The sequence below is a fragment of the Wyeomyia smithii genome, chromosome 2 (assembly GCF_029784165.1).
Source record: "Wyeomyia smithii strain HCP4-BCI-WySm-NY-G18 chromosome 2, ASM2978416v1, whole genome shotgun sequence".
NCBI lineage: Eukaryota > Metazoa > Arthropoda > Insecta > Diptera > Culicidae > Wyeomyia > Wyeomyia smithii.
Window position 1 is genome coordinate 217,343,161 of NC_073695.1, and position 20,864 is coordinate 217,364,024.

The window sequence follows — 20,864 nt, forward strand, 5'->3', positions numbered from 1 at the left end:
AAGAGAGAAGAGAGAGAAGAGAGAAGAGAGAAGAGAGAAGAGAGAAGAGAGAAGAGAGAAGAGAGAAGAGAGAAGAGAGAAGAGAGAAGAGGAGAAGAGAGAAGAGAGAGAAGAGAGAAGTTTTTGAGTACAAATAGTACTTGAAATATGACGATACCATTTTTTTTTTCATTATCAGTACATTGTAGTTATAAACAAGAAGCATGAGCTGTCAGTAAAATAATCTCATGGTAATCGGGTGCCCACAGATATGACCTCGTATGCCACGCAAGGATATAGTTTTAAATTTCACACGAAAACCCACAAATACAAACACTAATAAAACACGCAGTGTACAGTAGCGATAAGAATTGAACAAACTATATATAGCACGACTTTAATAACTTTGATTAAATAATCATCAAGCTTCATAATTGTTTTAATTTAGCTCAACGATTGTTGAATAAAATTTTCCAACCATTTTGACATCGAATAATTAATAAGGCTACAAAAGGTACAATTTAGATTTCAAAACTATTTTCTTGAAAATAGCTCAAATTCGTGTTATAAAAGAGTCATACAAGTTATTACAATTGTTTTTTTTTAGATAGAATGCTTCTTTCTGCGCTTCTTCTATGTGAGTAACCATTTTTCTAGCGTTTCAACTTTTGATAAATCGCTGATTTTTTCCTTCAAAACCATCTTCTTGTACATGAATATGGAATTCCATAACGCAGTTGATCTCGATGATATTGTTCCCTTGGTTTTTGAGGTGCGTTCGACTGTAGAATGGCCAAATACCAATAATTATAGTTATTTAGTATTTAGTTATCGGGATGATGCACAGATTTATGAGATATTTCTTGCATGAAGCTGGAATGGCCAAACACAATCCAATATTTTTGGAACCAGGATGATTATCGGAAGCCAGTTATCAACTTTAGATGTTTCGGAATTCACTTTCGGTGTCTGCGAAAAAGCTTTAAATGTTCAAACACCACACAAACCGACCTTGGGGCCTCTTATCAAAATCCAAGATGGCGAATTCCGGTTGCCAAAAAAAACAACCAAGAATGGTCAAATATGAATATTTCCAGAACCAGACGATTCTCAGAAGCCGGAATACGACCTAAGTTGCCATTTTCAAAACCATGGTGGCGACTTCCGGTTTCTGCAAAACAGTTTTATATGGTCGATAGCAAACCAATATAAGGGAGCATGCATAAATAACGTAGCTTTTTTCAGGTTTTGTTGAGCATCCCCTCCCCCCCTTCACTTTTTTAATTTTTTTAAAAATGTTATTATCAAAAACACATTGTATGATTAATGAACAAGAAAAGACAAGAAAGTTTCAAAAATGAACAACTGCAAACCCGTCTTCCCCTCGAATCTTTCGTCATTTATGAATGTTTCCTAAGTATTTCGGATCCTGTGGTGATACCAGAAAGCTGGAAGTTGATGTCATTTTAATATCTTATATGGATAACTGGAGTATCATTACGAAATAATTCATAATTCCATATCGAGCAACGCCAGGTGCATTTAACTAGTGATCGTAATATTTTATACATAAGAATAGTTGATGCGTTTGTTGTGAGAACAAAATTATCAAAAACGCGACAATTATTTATACTTAATTTCAAGTCAAAACTATTGCGAGAGATCGTGCGTAACACTAGTTGTCAAATTTATTCGGCGCTAGTGATGTGATTAATTGCTACTATCCCAATTTTTGTTTTTTAAAATTTAAAATCAGTGAGACTAGTTTATTTAGCCCTAACCGTACACTGAAATGTAATGTGTAGAATAGAAGAGTTATTATCCACTCGGAATAAAGGGTAAGAAACGGAGAGGATTAATTACATCAGTCGCATCAAACAGACCTCAAACCCCCGATTATCAATATCTACAATTTCAACGATGGGAACGAACAACTAACTGATTAAACACCAATTGATAATAAACTAATGAAATTTTATTGGGCCATGTTGCGGGTGCTGTAGAAAACCTCCTGCGAAACAGACGAAAACTATATAACATACATTTGGGGTTACAGAAACTGTCTCCCTCGAATGGGAACTTTAATTTTTTGTTGCGAAAGTTTTTCAAATCCATTTTATAAACTGAAAATAAAAGCTGGCAGAAAAATATATAGTGAACGAATTGATATACTTATATTTGTGTTCCACAATACACATTTCGAATATGTCATCTCGATGCACAGGAGGCTGCATAAGCTGCTTAAAATTGTTTTCCTATTTACTTAATATGCAGCTACTATTCTTTTCAAACGAATAAATCGATCACTGAAAGGATCAATGTCAGCAGGAAAATGAAACCGTCATATTTTTGGGATTATTATTTCTACAAACCCGATTAAAGCTTAAAGCCACAATCCATTGTATTCATTGACTTTTCTACCCAGAAACTTTCTGAATGGTTTCATTGGCGGTGCTTGTTTAATCCCCATAACCAGCACTTTATTATCTCATAATACAACAGCGACAGCGAAAAATATTGAATCATGCAGAGATACACTAATACTCTCCAACGCAGTCAGTAATTGCTTCATCAGTCCCTCATTTATGACATCAGTTAGTGAATTGTCACACTGCTTTTGTACGAAACTATAGGGAATGTTTCCACCCGAATACCAGTTTAATTGGGTGGTGAAATATTCAAATACAAGTCGGTCCAATTCAACTTGATCCGGATTTTGTTTTGCCAGGGCTGCAGTACAATGTTGAGAACATCCAGGTTTCAGTTTTCCAATAAAAAGCCGAAGGTAATTGTTCCAAACACAAATGTTCGGGTTCATGTTGAACCAGGTCATCTCGAACAAAACGAAATTTCATTCCAAAAGAACATCAAAGGTTTGAATAAATTTCCCGGGAAGAGAACTGAGTGTTTGTTTCTTCGAAGCTGTCGGGCTGGCCTTCGATAGATTGGAAATTTTCCGCAAGCTCTGTTGCAGAATCCTTCCCTTCCCCCTCCGTGGAAAAAAACCGATTGAAACTCGAACAGATTTCTTTTGTTTCCTTTCTGGTGACCGGCAGGGATAACAGCTTGGCTACAGACGGGTGGGCCGCCCTCGAGTAGGTCAATGAAGGCGATTCCCTACTACAGAGAGACCTTCAAGTGGCCTACAGGAAATTATTCCCAATCCTATTGTGTGGCTTCAATCGTTTGAAGTTAACCTACTGGCGCTGGAGCAAACGCTCTGGATAGTATTTTTTGACCTTCTTGGTAGTGCAAGCCAAGTGAAGGTGAAAAGAGGTGAAGCGAAATCGAATCAATCAGATATAATTGAAATTGTTTTGGTTTGTAATTATTTGTTTGTTGTTCGGATTGGGGTAGAGTGAAATTTGTATTTACAAATGACTGGACGGCGGGGATACAATATCGATCCGGTGTTATCCTTGTGTTCGAATCAATTTTGTCGTCATGTTTTGAAGTTGCGGTTGTTTTGTACAATATTATTAAATTTTGATTGAGAATTGATGACGCTGCTTAAAGTAGTTGCAGGAAACTGCAGGAATGAAAGGCAGCATGTTTAGTACAGGTAAAAGAGGAAGCGTATTGACATTCTGAACCTTTTAGGCTTGCACATACCTGCGTATAAATAAATTTAAAGCGTTAATTATTCCCCTTCTCTCAATTCATTCTATTTTTTTTAGCAGCGAAGCGAGAACCTGCCTTTACAAATGCAATTAACGCAGACAACTTCAAAGAGTCCAGTTTCGCTCGAATGACGCATCCAACGGCAACGTTTCATGCCTAACGGGCTCTCCAATTCGTTACGAGCGTTCAGAATTTACCTTTGTTGGACAATTTTACCTCATTTCATTAAACAAGATCAAAAACATGACGAGCGGCACGCTGCTGACCCGAAATTAAGCCGAACGCCAGCGTCGAAATCCAAACAGTTCGATTTACGAACGCCAGCTGCACGCCAACAGCTGCCAGGAATGGAATTAATTGGAGGAATTGTTTTGAAGAATTTCCGACCGGAAAACGTTTCGCTGAGCCCCCTACCTACATCAGCTAACGGTTTTAATTAATGCATTCCCGAATCAGCGTCGGACGATAGATAAATTAGCTTTTTTCCCGCTCAGTACTCCCTGTCAGGGATTCGCTAATTATGCCATGTGAAAGTGATTTTGTTGCTCACTATTTTGAAATCATGAAATGAAATTATATATTTTTTTTGTAACCTCGATTTCGACGAAGACTGGGTTTTACTAATCCACACTTGTGTAACCCGTAGACTAGACTAACTGCAAAAATCATTAAAAATGTTCAGCACGACACGAACTGTCTTGCAATACGGTCCATTTTAACAACAGCTCGACACTTAAGCTTAGACTAACGGGTGATAATGAAAACTTACCACTTACAACAGGTATCCAGTTTTAAAGAGTACTATTGAATCACAAGGTAACAAATATGTATGATTGCTACGTTCAACGAGTGTTTAATGCGATTACATGTTTTCTGATGAAATTTGATTGAAATGAAAGAACTCACTTTGATCTGGCTACGAGCAAACCTGCGGCCTCTCCTTCAACTGATACAAAAGTTTTCAATAGTGGGTATGATATTCTCTCTTCAATAGGTAATGTAGGAAGCTTCTTTTTCTGAGTAAATCGCCGTTTCGTCTAGGGTTTGCAATCTCGGGAACGATTTCCTGGGAATTGCATTTTCCCGGGATTCCCGGATCCCGGGAATAGGAATATTTAGCAAAGTTTTACAGAAGGGAACTACATTATTTGGGCCTAACGAAAAATTGTCAGCGGAACTTTTGCGGTTGATAGTCGATTGTTCATGAATTTCTGGAGTTAACTTGAATAAATTTTGTTCTTCAATTGATAAATAAATTGTAAACGATTGTTTGAAACTTTTTATTAATAAACTTTATTTGAAATCTCATTTTTGCTAAGGATTTTTTTCTTTCCCGGTTCCCGGGAATTCCCAGGAAATGAGATTTTTCATTCCCGTTTCCCGGGAAATCTATTCTCGGGAATATTGCAAACCTTAGCTTCGTCGCAGGCTAAATTTTTACCTATTCATGTAACTTAGGTAAACTCAAAGCTTTCAGTTCAGAACTTTCATCATTTCTCTTAGATGTAAAAGTTAAGTTTAAACGTGGCCACTAAGAAGAAACTCGTTTTTCAAAAAAAAATCTTTTGATGGCCACAACAACTTTTAATGTATTTGACTTCAAACACATCAAACACAACATCTTTTAATGTATTTGAATTCATTCTTGTGATGCAAAAAAGAGATACCGTTTAGAACTGTTTTGAAGGCTCTATTAAATGATCGAATCTATGATGAAATTATGGATTGATTCTTTGACAGAATAACTCATTTTATTTCCAACCAAATAGTTTTGTTAAACGAAAGACAATAAGTGTAAAAATCATGAAACTGGAATACACCAGGAAAATTACTATGACAGAAAATGTATGATTTGTAGAGACTATTCTCACACAAAGAATATCTGTCCCGTGGAAGAGATCGCTAGTAGTTTAAAATAAGAAAATTATGAGGATGAACTCAAATCTATTTTTTTTTGTTCTGTTTGGTCAATGCTGTCAATGTCCGCTTTGTTGAACTGTAACTCGATGTACGGGGCATTTCATGTAGGTATGAAATTTGTGACTGAAAAACCACTCATGCAGTGGTTTAGCATGAGTTAAGCTGATTTTAAATTTTGTTTCCCTTCCTATATTTGTTTCCAATTGCCTTGAAACTGTTTTACATTCCACTAGGTCTGTGTTTAATTATCGCAAGACCAATTGGGATAGATATCGCTCAACGATTGAAGAAAGATTAAATTGTTATATTGTTTTACAGAATAGTGTTGACATTGACAGAGCATTGGATGATTTGTGCAGTTTAATTCTCAATGCCCCGAACTTAAGTGTTCTTAAGGCTCGAGTTAAATTTGATACACGAATTATCGAAAATAACCTGCAAATTTTTATATGTCTGAAGAATTTACGGAGGCGTCAATACCAAAGACCTCGTAATCCTGGTTTTAAAGATATTTTTAAAGATTTACAAAAAGAAATCAAACATAAATTCACTCTCTTGCGTAGTAATACATTTCTCCAAATTTTGGCTGCTTTTAAGAAACCTTCAATGCCCAAACCAGTTCTTAAAGATGGTAACCATATTTGTTACCGAATGAACAAAATGCTCAAAAGCTTGGTTTGCAGTTTGAAAGTGTTCATATATTCAATCCGAACGTAGTGAGTCCTATCGAATATGAATATGCGCAAAAGCATGCTCAGATCATCTCTCGAGAATTTTTTTCTGCAGAGGAACTGGCAAAAAACTTTAATGAAGTACGATTTATTATCACGAATTTCTAAAACATGAAGTCATTAGGAGATGACGGGATTTTATATATTCACATTAATAGACCTCTCGGAAGCTCTTTAAATTTCGTGGTGAAAGTTTTTGACAGATGCTTTCAGTTAGCTAATTTTCCTACGAAATGGAAAAAGTCACGCCAATTTGAAACCTCGAAAAGATTCCAGCTAAAGCATCAAGCTACCGACCAATTACACTGGACGACAAAAGCGAAAAAATGCTGCCCTAAAACTCTATGAATGCGTCAATTACGTGAGAGTGTCACATAGTTATTGCTCGCTGGGTTTGTCGTTTCAACGTTATGTTTACCAGAAAACTCTCCAAAAAATAATGTATAAATCTGAAGTTTATTTACTGAAGCTGCTTTTCTAAATATAGAGAAGGCATTCAGCAGTGTTTGGCATAATGGTTTCAATAGCTAATATGTCGAATTTCAGTTCTCCTCTTTACATCACGAGAATGATCTCATTGTAAATTTGATTGTTTGCCTGTTAGAGCTGATGTACCTCAGGGAAGTATCTTATGGTATATCCCAGATTATGAATTTTTTGAATTTTATGAATTTCCCACAACTTCAAGATAATTTTCCCAAGACCATAAATTAATAACGAAATCTACCTTTTTCCCATATGTTCCCAAGAAACCTTTTACCCATATGCTTTCAAGAAAAGCCAAAGCAAAGTATTGCTTTGTTTCCCACTCACAAACCATAATTTCCAAACCACTCATGATTCCCACAAGTCCCAAAACGATTAACAAATCCTTTAATTTTCTCACCAGTCTAAAGTACATGTCCAGCAGTTATTCTGGGTCATGTTCTTTCCCAGCCAATAAATTATTTCCAACCTCACAAGTTGCTTAAAGGAGCTAATGCACTTGAGTTGCATAATGCCCTAGTGCCATAGTGAGTATCCAATTACACCCATAAGTAAATTATCCAGACCTATCCCAAGCCCAGTGCGATGTGCGCACATGGCTGAAAATAATAAATAAAATAACATTCAAGCTAACTGCGCCTGCCGCGCACGCTTGTATGTTATGTATCTCCTTTCACCAATCGTACCGGCGTTATTGAGCTGGCCCACGATTGGTTGACAATTATGTGAATAGCTATGTTTTCCCTCTCTACTTTCTACTCTTGTACTAAAATGACTAGGATTAAGGTTTTGCTGTATCTGGAAGAATCAATAAAGAACATTCTTATTTCAAACGCGAACGTGAAATGTTTGATTGTTGCAATATCCAGAAGAACGTTCCCTCGGTTTAATGCATGTTAGAATAGTTTATGGCGACCGTGCAGCGGCGCGAACGGGTGAATAAGTGAAAATAAGGAGTTAGTATCCCCGCGCGTTTGTTGCTTTTACACCACCAAGTGTGGAATAAAAATGTGTATGTGAAAATCAGTAGTTATTGTCCACGCGTGTCAATCAGTGACATCAAGCAAATGCATATAAAATTTCGAACATGAGAATGTCGTTTGCAGTTGCGATCTTTGTGAGAGAACAAAAGTGACAAGTCTAATTGTCTAAACTGAACTGAACACCCGAGTGAGAATAAAAGTGACAAGTTTAATTGCCTGAACTAAACTGAACATCCGAGTGAGAATAAATGGTGGCAAGTTTAATTGTTTAAAATGGGGAAAACGCAGTCAAAATCTGCGACAGTCCACAACGCGGACCCCCAAGTGAACATAATTAATACGCAACAATTACATAGTGAGTCGTTGGAAACTCACGAAGTGCTGTTGTGGGTAATATTGTGCGCGACGGGCTTACAACTGTTACTTACCGCGTACAGCTTGCTAAAACAAAAAATCAACAAATGTGCTCTGAAAATTGCAAAAAGCTTGCAAGAAGTACGAGTAAATAACGTGTAATAAACTTATGTGACATGGGCTACTACCTCGCCCGAAGAAGGTAAACAGTGTAAAAAAAAAAAAAAAAAATTGAAACATTTTTGATAAAAAACTTAACGGTAGCTACCTCGCCCGAAGCAGGTAAACAGTGTTTAAAAAATAGATATAAAAATAAACCAAACAAATCGTCACCATCAATGGATTCACTAGTGTACAGTTATCGAAATGTTCGCATCAGCAGCAGAGGTCAAGCTTCATCACCGATTGTCACCCAGCCTGTACGACACGACAGCAGCAGTAATGCCAGATAAGTGATACTTGTGTTTGTATAATAAATATAATAATTTAAAATTAAAAAAAAAAACTGCTAGAATTTTGTGTTTGCATAATCAATATAATAATTTAAGATTAAAAATCTGTTCATGCTAAAATTAAAGCAAATGATTTTGCATCATATCGAATTTAGTTAGTAGTAGATGGAGCGGTTGAAAGAGATTGAAGCTTTCATAAACAGAGAATATCTTAATTTATATAAAAATAAAACTAGAGGAAGAACATTATCGGGCATACAAACCAAAACAATTCAACTTCAGGAATTGTTTACAGAATATAAAATCTTATTACAATCCCTACGGTATAGAATCAGAACTGAAAACTGGAATGAGGAAGTAGAAGTCTATACTAAATTAAAGGAAACATATAACAAATGCATAAATATTCTGGACAACACCCCAGTGACTCAAAGAGGGTATGATAGTGAGCCTGAAGTTACTTATAAAAAACTTCTTCTGAAACCCGACATTAATGATTCGCTTTCAAGAGCAAACAGCGATAATAAATTAGCAACACCGAGTACCACTAACTCGTTCTCGAGAACGAACAGTGATATTCACTTAATAAAAAGAAAATTTAAATTAAAAATTTTAGCCAAATTAATCATTTGGTGTAAACGTGCTCATACCGCAGTATCAATGGCACTTAATATAAAAACAGCAGCCGAACTGGCTACCTTAATTCCTGCGTATGATGGAAACTCCGGAGGAGTTAAATCCTTCGTGGACGCAGTAAATTTAGTTGAGACAATAGTACCCGCTGAAAACAAAGCAGCGGCTATTCAAGTTATTTTAACTAAACTAAGTGGGAAAGCGAGAAATCTATTCGCTACAATTCCGGATGATTATGACGGAATTACCCAAGCTTTGATCAGCAATTGCAGTGAGAAAAGTACGTCAGATTCAGCTAAAGTAATCTGAATAACCTAAAGTTAAAATCTCCAAGCGATTTGCAAAATTTTACTAAGCAAGTAGATTCACTTGCTGAAAAATTGACTGAAACCTATATTACCGAAAAAATTCCGAGCGAAGTCGCAAAGAAAATGTCTCAAAAAGCTGCTATCCAAACATTGGTAGCGAATGCTTCAAACTCAGAGACAAAAATAATGTTAAAAGTAGGTAAATTCACCAATCTCCAGGAAGCCATTAATATAATGGTGGAGAATGAAAATGTTACTACGTCAACATCGAACGCAGTGGTACTAAACGCCACGAGTAACAGAAATAGATATCAAAACAATAACGTGAACAGGATACCGCAGAGGAATAATAATCAAAGAACTAATTTCAACAATCGATATCAACCACGATTCCCACTTAATAACTATAGAAATCATAGCAATCATAACAACCAATACAATCAACAGCAGAACAATAGAAACTTTAATCGGTTTAATAGAGGTTTTAATCAAAATTACAACCAAAACCGTCAGTTTAACCCGAATAGAAATTTCGAAGCTGCAAGAATGTTTTTCGCAAGACAGCAAAACATTCCGCAACTACCGAGCAATATTCCAACTCAACATCAAGAACGCTTAGTTAATCCCTGCTATGCTCAAGTAGCAACGGGATCCAATCAACCAAACAGTCAGCAAAACGCTAATAACCAACAGTTAGCAATACCACAAAATGGATTTTCCAATCCAAATTATTTTTTTGGCCAACAGTAACAATTGATCCTAGACGTCGACTAACTAGTCAGTTGTTACCAACCGCCACACCGATATTGACAATTAATTTAAATGCATCAAACTTTATCCAGGTCAAAGTGCACATGACCGGGAATACAATTTGTAATTTAATCATTGATACTGGAGCTGATATATCGTTATTTAAAGCGCGTAATATCAACCCAGATCAATCTGTAAATATTAATAATAAAATAAAATTTGTTGGTATTACAGAAAATAGCGTAGAGACTTTAGGCTTAGTTAACACCGCACTATGCTTTAACGATAGCCTAGTTTTGAACCATAATTTTCATTTAGTTACGCCCGATTTACCTATTCAAGCGGATGGTATTTTAGGACGTGACTTCTTGATTAATTATAAATGTATTGTAGATTATGAATATTGGCTACTTACATTTAACATAGAAAATATACAGATAGCAATACCCATTGAAGATAATTTAAACGACGGCTTTATGTTACCAAGCCGCAGCGAAGTTATCAGAAGAGTCCCACATTTAAGAATCTCAGAAGACATGGTAGTTCATTCTGAAGAGATTTATCCAGGAGTATTTCGTGGAAACTCCATTATTTCAGCAATAAAACCTTACGTTAAGTTTATAAATACTAATAATGAACCATTGTATATATCTTATTCTCAATTTAAACCTACGTTAAGTCGTATAACTGACTATGTTATTCTTAACGTGAATAAAAACAAACGTCAGCATGAAAGTAGATGTGAACAAATTTTAAATAACATTAACATGGAAAAAATTCCGCAATATGCTAAAGAAAAATTTATGAATTTAATTAATAACTACCAAGATATTTTCTGTTTACCAGAGGAAGTGGTTACGCAGAATAATTTTTATTCACAGAACATTGTTCTTAATGACAATGTTCCAGTATACATTCCTAATTATAAGACAATTCATGCACAGCATGACGAGATTGACAAACAGGTGAACAAAATGTTAGAGAGCAACATAATTGAGCCCTCAGTATCTTCATATAACTCTCCAATTTTACTGGTGCCAAAGAAGTCTAATGACAATGAAAAAAAATGGCGCTTGGTGGTCGATGTTAGACAACTCAACAAAAAGATTTTAGCGGATAAATTCCCGCTACCGAGAATTGATGACATCTAAGATCAACTCGGTAGAGCAAAGTATTTTTCAACTCTAGATCTCATGTCAGGTTTTCATCAAATACCGCTAGACAATGAATCTAGAAAATTCACCGCCTTTTCAACAAAAAATGGTCATTATCAGTTCACAAGATTACCTTTCGGACTAAATATAAGCCCGAATAGTTTTCAACGAATGATGACAATAGCCATGGCAGGTTTGACGCCAGAGTTAGCATTCATTTATATTGATGACATTGTAATAATTGGTTGTTCAGTTAATCATCATCTTTCAAACCTAACTCAAGTTTTTGAACGTTTGAGATACTATAATCTGAAACTTAATGCACAAAAATGTAATTTTTTCAGTACAGAAGTGACATATTTAGGTCATAAGATTACTGATCAAGGTATGTTACCAGATGATTCCAAATTTAAAGCTGTGTTGAAATATCCAGTACCATCAAATGCAGACGAAGTTAGAAGATTCGTTGCATTCTGTAATTATTATAGGAAATTTGTGCCAAATTTCGCAACGTTGGCATATCCTTTAAATCAGTTGTTAAAGAAAAATACGACGTTCGTTTGGACTGAGAAATGTCAAATTGCATTTGACAGTTTGAGAAATATTTTAATATCACCAACATTGTTACAATATCCCGATTTTTCAAAGGAATTTATACTGACGACAGATGCTTCAGACGTTGGATGTGGAGCAGTTCTGTCTCAACGAACGCAAAATGGAAATTTACCAATCGCTTTTGCAAGTAAAGCATTTATTCAAGCAGAGAAAAATAAACCTGTTATTCTGAAAGAATTAACGGCTATTCATTGGGCCATTAATTATTTCAAGCCTTACTTGTATGGAAGAAAATTCACAGTTCGGACAGATCATAGACCTTTGGTTTATCTGTTTGGAATGAAAAATCCTACTTCTAAATTGACCAGAATGCGTCTCGATTTAGAAGAATATGACTTCACAATAGAATACATACCAGGAAAAGGAAATGTAGGAGCTGATGCGTTGTCTAGAATAATTACAACCTCAGACGAGTTAAAGAATATAAATATATTAAAAGTAAATACGAGATCTATGACTAGAGAGACTCGAAAGAATAAAATAAATGATATTATTACGGGTGAACGGGAGTCGACGCCAGAAGAGATTGATCACCTCTCCGCGTACTCGACTAACAACCCCTCTGAAACAAATAAATTACTTAAATTAGAAACAATTGTAGTCGCAAATGAATTAAAGTTTATAATCAAGAAAAATAGTAAAATTGTTGCACAAGTGCATCAACAGTTAAATAACGGAAGTCAAATTTTAGAATCTGCTCTTCTGAAATTAGAGGATATCATGGTAAAAATGAATCAAGGAAAAATAGCGCTGTCGACTAACGACGAAATATTCAAAATGATTACTGTCGAAAATTTCAAAAATATAGCCAATACACTAGTGTATTCTATACAAATTATAATTTATAAACCACCAATGATGGTTACAAAAAAGGAAGTAATACAGAAAATATTACACGATTATCATTACACACCTACAGGAGGACACGTAGGACAACATAGACTATATCTTCAAATAAGGGAAGTTTACAAATGGAATAATATGAAAAGATCGATTGCAGAATTCATCAAGGCCTGTGAATTATGCAAACGAAACAAACTCATAAAGAATACAAAAGAAAAACAAATAGTAACTAAAACTCCATCATTCCCATTTGAAATTATATCAATAGATACAGTTGGTCCGTTACCTAAAAGTAATAATAACAATAGATACGCAGTGACTATTCAATGCGATCTAACAAAATACGTTGTATTAATACCAGTACCAACCAAAGAAGCAAATGTTATCGCTAAAGCGTTGGTTAATGATTTCATACTAACATATGGAACATTTTTAACTTTAAGATCCGATCAAGGAACAGAATATAATAATGAAGTCTTTGATCAGATCTGCAAAATATTACATATCAAACAAAAATTTAGTACAGCTTATCATCCTCAGACAATCGGAGCGCTCGAGAGAAATCACAGATGTTTAAATGAATACCTGAGATCTTTCGTTAACGAGCATCAATCTGATTGGGATGAATGGTTGAAATTTTACGCTTTTAACTACAATACTACTCCACACACAGATCATGGATTTTCTCCACATGAACTTGTTTTTGGAGTTAAAGCTAAATTACCACAAGAAATTTTCAAACAAGGAATAGAACCAGTTTACAACTTTGAACAATATAGTAAAGAATTAAAATATAAAATACAAAAATCGAACGAAATTGCAAAAAATAAATTGATTGAACAGAAAGTAAAACGAACAATTTCAACAGAAATAGGTACAAACCCGATCCAATTAAAAATAAATGATACGGTTTATCTAAAAATTGAAAATAGAAGAAAACTAGATCCATTTTATGAAGGTCCATATATAGTAGAAGAACTTTTAGATCCAAATTGCAAAATAAAAAACATCAATTCAAACCATTCAATACTAGTTCACAAAAACCGTTTAATAAAAACTTAAATTTCATATTACATTTCAAATTACATGTATTCAAATATTTCCAAGATATTATATACTCAGATAGCATATATAAATTAAAATCATTTTCATGTATTTTAATTCAAATAAGTAATCAAACGATGTCAAAAGCACAGTATTAATGATCATTCAATGTAATAAAATTCAAATACCGTTTGTAAGAGAAAACATAGCACATCCTATTTTTCAAATTACTCCAAAGTGTTGACAACAATAAATGGTTTCATTTCAATTTCACCATTTATGTTCCTCTTGGAGGGATGGTATGGTATATCCCAGATTATGAATTTTTTGAATTTTATGAATTTCCCACAACTTCAAGATAATTTTCCCAAGACCATAAATTAATAACGAAATCTACCTTTTTCCCATATGTTCCCAAGAAACCTTTTACCCATATGCTTTCAAGAAAAGCCAAAGCAAAGTATTGCTTTGTTTCCCACTCACAAACCATAATTTCCAAACCACTCATGATTCCCACAAGTCCCAAAACGATTAACAAATCCTTTAATTTTCTCACCAGTCTAAAGTACATGTCCAGCAGTTATTCTGGGTCATGTTCTTTCCCAGCCAATAAATTATTTCCAACCTCACAAGTTGCTTAAAGGAGCTAATGCACTTGAGTTGCATAATGCCCTAGTGCCATAGTGAGTATCCAATTACACCCATAAGTAAATTATCCAGAGCTATCCCAAGCCCAGTGCGATGTGCGCACATGGCTGAAAATAATAAATAAAATAACATTCAAGCTAACTGCGCCTGCCGCGCACGCTTGTATGTTATGTATCTCCTTTCACCAATCGTACCGGCGTTATTGAGCTGGCCCACGATTGGTTGACAATTATGTGAATAGCTATGTTTTCCCTCTCTACTTTCTACTCTTGTACTAAAATGACTAGGATTAAGGTTTTGCTGTATCTGGAAGAATCAATAAAGAACATTCTTATTTCAAACGCGAACGTGAAATGTTTGATTGTTGCAATATCCAGAAGAACGTTCCCTCGGTTTAATGCATGTTAGAATAGTTTAATCTTGAGCCCAACCTTACATAACATTTTTACTCATGTTCTTCCCAATTTCCCACTAGGGAATAAGAAATCTCAGCGTTACAAAGAATAAACAGGAGGAAACGAATCTATATTCTGATAGAGTGCTGCAAATTGAAATACTGGAAATATTAAAGCCTCGCGAAAATTGTCGAATTTCAAATGCTCATAACTCACTTTGTTTTTATTGGATTAGTTCGTTCTTACAGCAGTCGATAGAAAAATTAGCTGAGCGTTCACTTAAATGTGAAATATTGTGATACTGCACTATTGAAAAATGTGGAGCCTGGTTTTGAATGCAGATTTCTACCAATCGGAGTTGAAAACGGCCGAATACTATAGTATTTTCGGAACCAGGATAATATCCAGAGGCTGAAAATCTACCCAGCTGTCATATTGTTACTGGGCAAAGCGGAACACAAATAACCACCAATTAATCGCCGCTGGGCCCTTTTTTACCCTATATTTGTGTGTTTTTGGGTTTAGAGATTCTTACGTGTGCCCTGCACAGGTTGAAACCATCACCAATCGATTTGTTCATCAATTTTACCTAAGAAAAGTTATATTTCAGGTTGACAACCCAATGGAAATTGGGGTCAAGGTTTGCTCAATAAGTAATCACGACCGAAATGTGGCATTTCTTATGTAAAATTAGTCAACAAAAAGATTAATGATGCTAACATCGTGTGCAGGGCATAGGCAAGGGTTTGTTTTGTCGCTTTTTACTCTATATTAGCGTATTTTTCAGAATATGAATCATTGCTCGTGCCTTTCACCGAGTGAAATCATCACCAATCAATTTATTGATCAATTTGACGTAAAATTCTATGCCAGTCCAGCGACGATTAGTTGGGTTCCATTTTCCCAGTGTGCAGTGATTGCAACTCCCGGTTCCTAGAAAACAGCATAAAATAGTCAAATACCACCCAATACACTGCTGGAAATAAGTGTAAAGACAACACACTTTTCACTGGATTCAGTTAACAGTGTAAGATATTCGAATCAAATAATTGTTTTTGTGAATGTGCTAGTGAGTTGCATATGTGCGTTTTTCTTGGTTTCGCTCTATTGCTCTTTGAATGGTCATTAGGCTATATTTTGTCAATGGGGCAGAAATCGAACAAGTCATATATGAAGCACTTGTAGAGACACTCTATTTTTACAAATTGTCTAAACATTTTAATGTTGAAATTGCTATAGTACCATAGCCAGAGTTGTTTTATTTTCGTAGGTACCAGAAGAGCAGCTCTTCCGGTTTTACAAGCTTGGCCTGACTTTTACGCTGTACTTATGGCAATTTCAACAATAAAATGTTTGGACAAATTGTGGAGATAGAGTATCTCTACAAGCGTTTCATATACGACTTGTTCGAATTCTGCCTCTTTGACAAAATACAGCCTAATGAGCATTCAAAGAGCAAAAGAGCGAAACCAAGCATGGTGTCATGAGCGAGTTATTCCATTTTTGCCCTTGGAAATAATTATAAAGACACTTTTTTTGGTCAGTCTGTTTCATTTTGTAGCGGTTATTTGGTGACATTAGTGTTTCGAAGCAGTTGAAATGAGTTAATAACGGTAAAATTGGGATGAGTGCTTTGGTCGATTTTGAGAGAGGAAGAGTTGTCGCTCTTCGAGAACAAGGGTTTTCTCTCCGAGAAGTTGTCACCGGGATCGGTAGGAGCAAAAATATAGTGTACAACTTCCTGCGGTTGGGCGAAAAATATGACGTAAAGAAGCGATCTGGACGGCCATCTTCTTTGACGCCAAGAAATAAACAGGAGATAAAAAGGATGGCGGTCTATCAGAAACTGTCTTCGGATGAAATCAGAGCAGAAATGAACCTGTCCGTATCTACTCGTCAGATTCGTCAGGTTTTGAACGATGGTCCCAATATTGTTATTATAAAAACCTCGACTTTTGCCTTGTCCCAAGAATGCCTGTTTTACTTTCGCTGCAAAGTATCAATTTCGGGACGATGAATGGTTAAAGGTGGTTTTTAGTGACGAGAAGGCATTCAACCTCGATGGACCAGATGGTTTCACTAGTCGCTGGCACGATCAAAGATAAAAAAGACCAACAAGAGAGAAACGAAACTTCGGTTGAGGAACAGTGATGATATGGGCCGGTATTAGAATAGTTGGGAAAACGCCGATTTGTTTTATTTCATCACGCATAAATTCAAAATGTATTGCGAGCTGTTAGATGAAGTTCTAATTTCATTCTCCGAAAATGTTATGAACGAAAATATGATTTTTCAACAGGATAATTCTGCTTGTCACGCGTCGAAAGCTACAAAAGAGAAGCTTCACGACATCCCTGTTTTGGAGTGGCCAGTCTGCAGTCCTGATTTGGATCCGATAGAAAACGACGAAAGTATGAAACGGCTGGTTAACTGAAACGCGCAATACAAGAAGAATAGTCTAAACATGATCCTGATTTTTTGAAAAATCTTATAATTTCTATGCCACGAAGACTGCAAGAGGTCTTACATAATAAAGGTGATGCTACGCATTACTATTTCGTTATAGTTTATTCATTGAAAATGTTTCTTTTAAAAGACTATTATGGTCTTTATACTTATTTCCACGCCGAAAACCCGAATATAGCACTTATATATCTTTAAAAATACACAATCAAGAAAACAAACGTGGAAGGTTACTCTATAAAGCAGTGTACATGTGCTCTGTTAGCCCAAACGTCGCTTGTCTTCATACTTATTTCCAGCAGTGTATCCTTATTTGAGTATTTTCCGAACCAGGATGATATAGGCCTCCTCCAATCAGTCCTCTTTTAGGCCACTAATCCCGATTTTAGGCCAAGCGAATCGAAAGTGTCGCTAAAAATCCTTAAAAAGTCCTTAAATTTTTACTCAAAGCTACACAACACTTAATGCAAATTCGTGAAACCGTTTTAAAATAAAATTAGAAGAAATTTACTGCTAGAAATCACAAGAAAACGAAAATTATCATCAACAACAGGCTCACCGGTTGTCAATTTTGTGCCAACACCAATGGCGCTTTTTAGCGCCCAAAAATTATTTAGGGAGCATGCATAAATGACGTAGTTTTTTTATAAGTTTTATTGACTAAACCAACCCTCCCCCCCTTCCCCCTTCCCCATCGTAGCATTTCGTCCCAGAATCAGAGCCCCCTCTAGACAATAACGTAGCTTTTTTCAAAAACATCCATTGTATCATAAATGAACAAGAAAAGACGGGAAAGTAATAAAATTTATCCTTAACAGACAAAACAGTAATAAAAAAGAACAAATATAACCAATCCATTTTTTTCTTATTTTCATGTTTGATACGTAGCGTGGCTTGACCCCCTACACTTCCCCTCGTCATATTTTGTCACGCAACTGCAAAACCCCCACCCCCTTCCCCTCAAATACTACGTCATTTATGAATGTTTCCTTATTTCAAGTAGCTATTGTTAGCACTTATGAACTGAAGGGATTAATAGTGCTTTTGCTGAAACCCGTTCTCGAAAATTGTATCAAACGCGTATATGCCTAGATAACAAGTAAATATTGCTAATCCATTCACAAATTGTCATATGCCAAAGCAATCATTATTAAATTTATCGCTCCAACCGTGTGTCGCGACAATCTTTGACGTCTGATATAACATTTGAATAACGTTTTGGTAGAAGAATATCAACCACTTCAATTTTATAACCTTGGGGCGCTAAAAAGTGCCATTGATATTTTATAATAATGACACCAGAGAGTTTGTTTAATTTATCGTCAGTTTAGATTGTCATTTGCCTATGGCGAGTTGATTATAGTTCTCTTGTTTTTTTTACTGTTAGCCGTGACTAAATGATTAAAAGCTAACGCGCCAGCATGCTTGCCTTTTTTCCTCAGAAAACCTCTAGAGTGCAGGAGAAATCTTGCACTGCGGAAACCACTGCTCTCACACTGAAGAGCAAATCAACGCAAATGCTAGAAGAGAACGACGGACGATTGTTATCTGGTAAGCTTCCTGAAAGCACCGCAGTGAAATCTGAAATCTCTCTCTCGCGAGACAATGAACTATGGTGTACTTTCTCACACGTATGGACATCACGCACTAAAAATACACAGCAGAGCTATTTGCGGTGCGTTTTACAGTTTGTTTCTTGAGCATGGCAGAATAGGAAAAGAGATTGGGATAAAAAAAAATAGAAGGACTACACTTTTGCCAGGTAGGTTTTTTTTCACTTTCCGGACTACTTGCCAGTGAACACTGTGGTGTACTTCTGCGTTTTCTCTGTAGAGTGATTCACCCCGCTTGTTTCTATCAGATGTGGGGTGAGCTGGAAGTGTGTTTGTCTCTCTGTAAGTTGGTTGAGACACTCTAGAGTGGATATAAGAGCAGTGTGGTGAAAGCATTTGCTACACGCAGGCACATACTGAAAGGAAAGTGCGCGGTGATTTTTTTCTCCACTCTTTCCACATACTGAGGAGAATGACAAGTATGCGCACCAGATTCGTACAGAATCACTAACATGTTCGGAAATGTTCGACAATGGGCAACAATGTTCTGCAGTGCGGTCTGCCGCTTTCTTCTTTCGATCTGTCCAATATGGAAGGTTATAGTCGAGTGAGCGTAAAACCATACAAAAAATTTTATTTAAAATCGGAATGAAAACTGAATTTCTACATGACCACTGAGAGTTACACTTCTAGTGGAAGTGCCGTAGTGCACTCAAGCGAGCTAAACAAAAAATCGTTTAGAGAGTGAGTAGTTCCACCAAAATGTCTCAGTTTTTATATTTTTTCATTTATCATTTTTGATTTGGCCAAAACTTTGCATAGTCATTTCTACGGGTAAAAGATGCCATTTTGTGCTATTGGTTTAATTTTTTGGAACACGACTCATTTTTGAGAAGCTATTGAAAAATGCTATTGATGATTTCAAATATTTTCAGAGCCAAAAGGGTTTGTTTATTCGGTGTGACGTATGCTCCACGTGAAAAAAATTTTAAAAAATTTCTTGTTTTTGAAATATTATATATTTTTTCTTTCCTGATTTCTCCATGGTAGTTCAGTTTCGAATGTTTAGGTAATCTTTTAACGTTTTTATAGAAAGAAAAGCTACATAATTTATTATTAATTTTTTACTCTTTTTCAACACAATAATAATTATTTTAGAGTTTATATTTTGTATATTATGTATGTATGCACTTACCATGGATGTCAAGACTGTTTTTTTCGAAGCAGGTGTCAAACAGGTGCAGGCCACTATTTAAACCGCAACGCACTGACTATAGTTTGCAGTTGGCACAGGAGCAAGCGGCATCAGGTATCTCCTGGCAGATCGTACTATCGGTGACAAGAGGACAGAGATACAAAGAAACAAAGATTCCACTCTTGTACTATAATACAATAAACTCTAAGAGACCTTGGGCTCTTTGTCTGTTGGTGACCGTGTTTGAGAATGATTACCCGCTGTGCTTTGAAGGCAGCCATTTTCAAAGCAATAAATTGTTTAAAAACCGCGACGACTTTTAGTGTGAATCGAGACTTTTCTTTATAGGTATACACTGGATTTAAAAAAAAAATTAAGGACGTAAAAAGCACGAAGAGCTTCTAGCCTCTAGTGCTAAAGAAATGTTCCAAAAAATGATTTCATAAACAAGAGCCCATGGCTTCAATCCGTTCAGTGGAAACAAGCCCATAAGGATTCGAATTCTTTCATCCTGCCGTTTCACTCCATTCTTGATTTATGGACATGTCACCTTATTAAAGTAAGACGAAATTCTACGTCGAAAAACGCTGGTTGTAAATTGGTTCCAAGGGACAAAATTACAATTGAAAGAACACAAATTTGTAACCTAGCTTTCGATGATCATTTGGTTTCTATAACCATTTTCAAACAATTTACCAATTACAATCAATGACCACTCAGATTATTTCATATCATTT

General features: G+C 35.7%; 1 protein-coding gene across 8 annotated transcripts in view; it reads left to right on the top strand.

Annotated features, from left to right (window-relative positions):
* LOC129725242 (protein O-mannosyl-transferase TMTC1-like) overlaps positions 1 to 20,864 on the top strand; it is a 577,063-nt gene that overhangs the window by 163,552 nt on the left and 392,647 nt on the right. The window contains exon 1 of one of the 8 annotated variants that reach the window (XM_055680809.1): positions 18,880 to 19,141. The exons of the other annotated variants lie outside the window; for them this stretch is intronic. The gene's annotated coding sequence lies outside the window, so the exon portion shown is untranslated. Of the gene's footprint in view, positions 1 to 18,879; positions 19,142 to 20,864 lie in introns of those variants that run through there. 8 annotated transcript variants of the gene reach the window in all.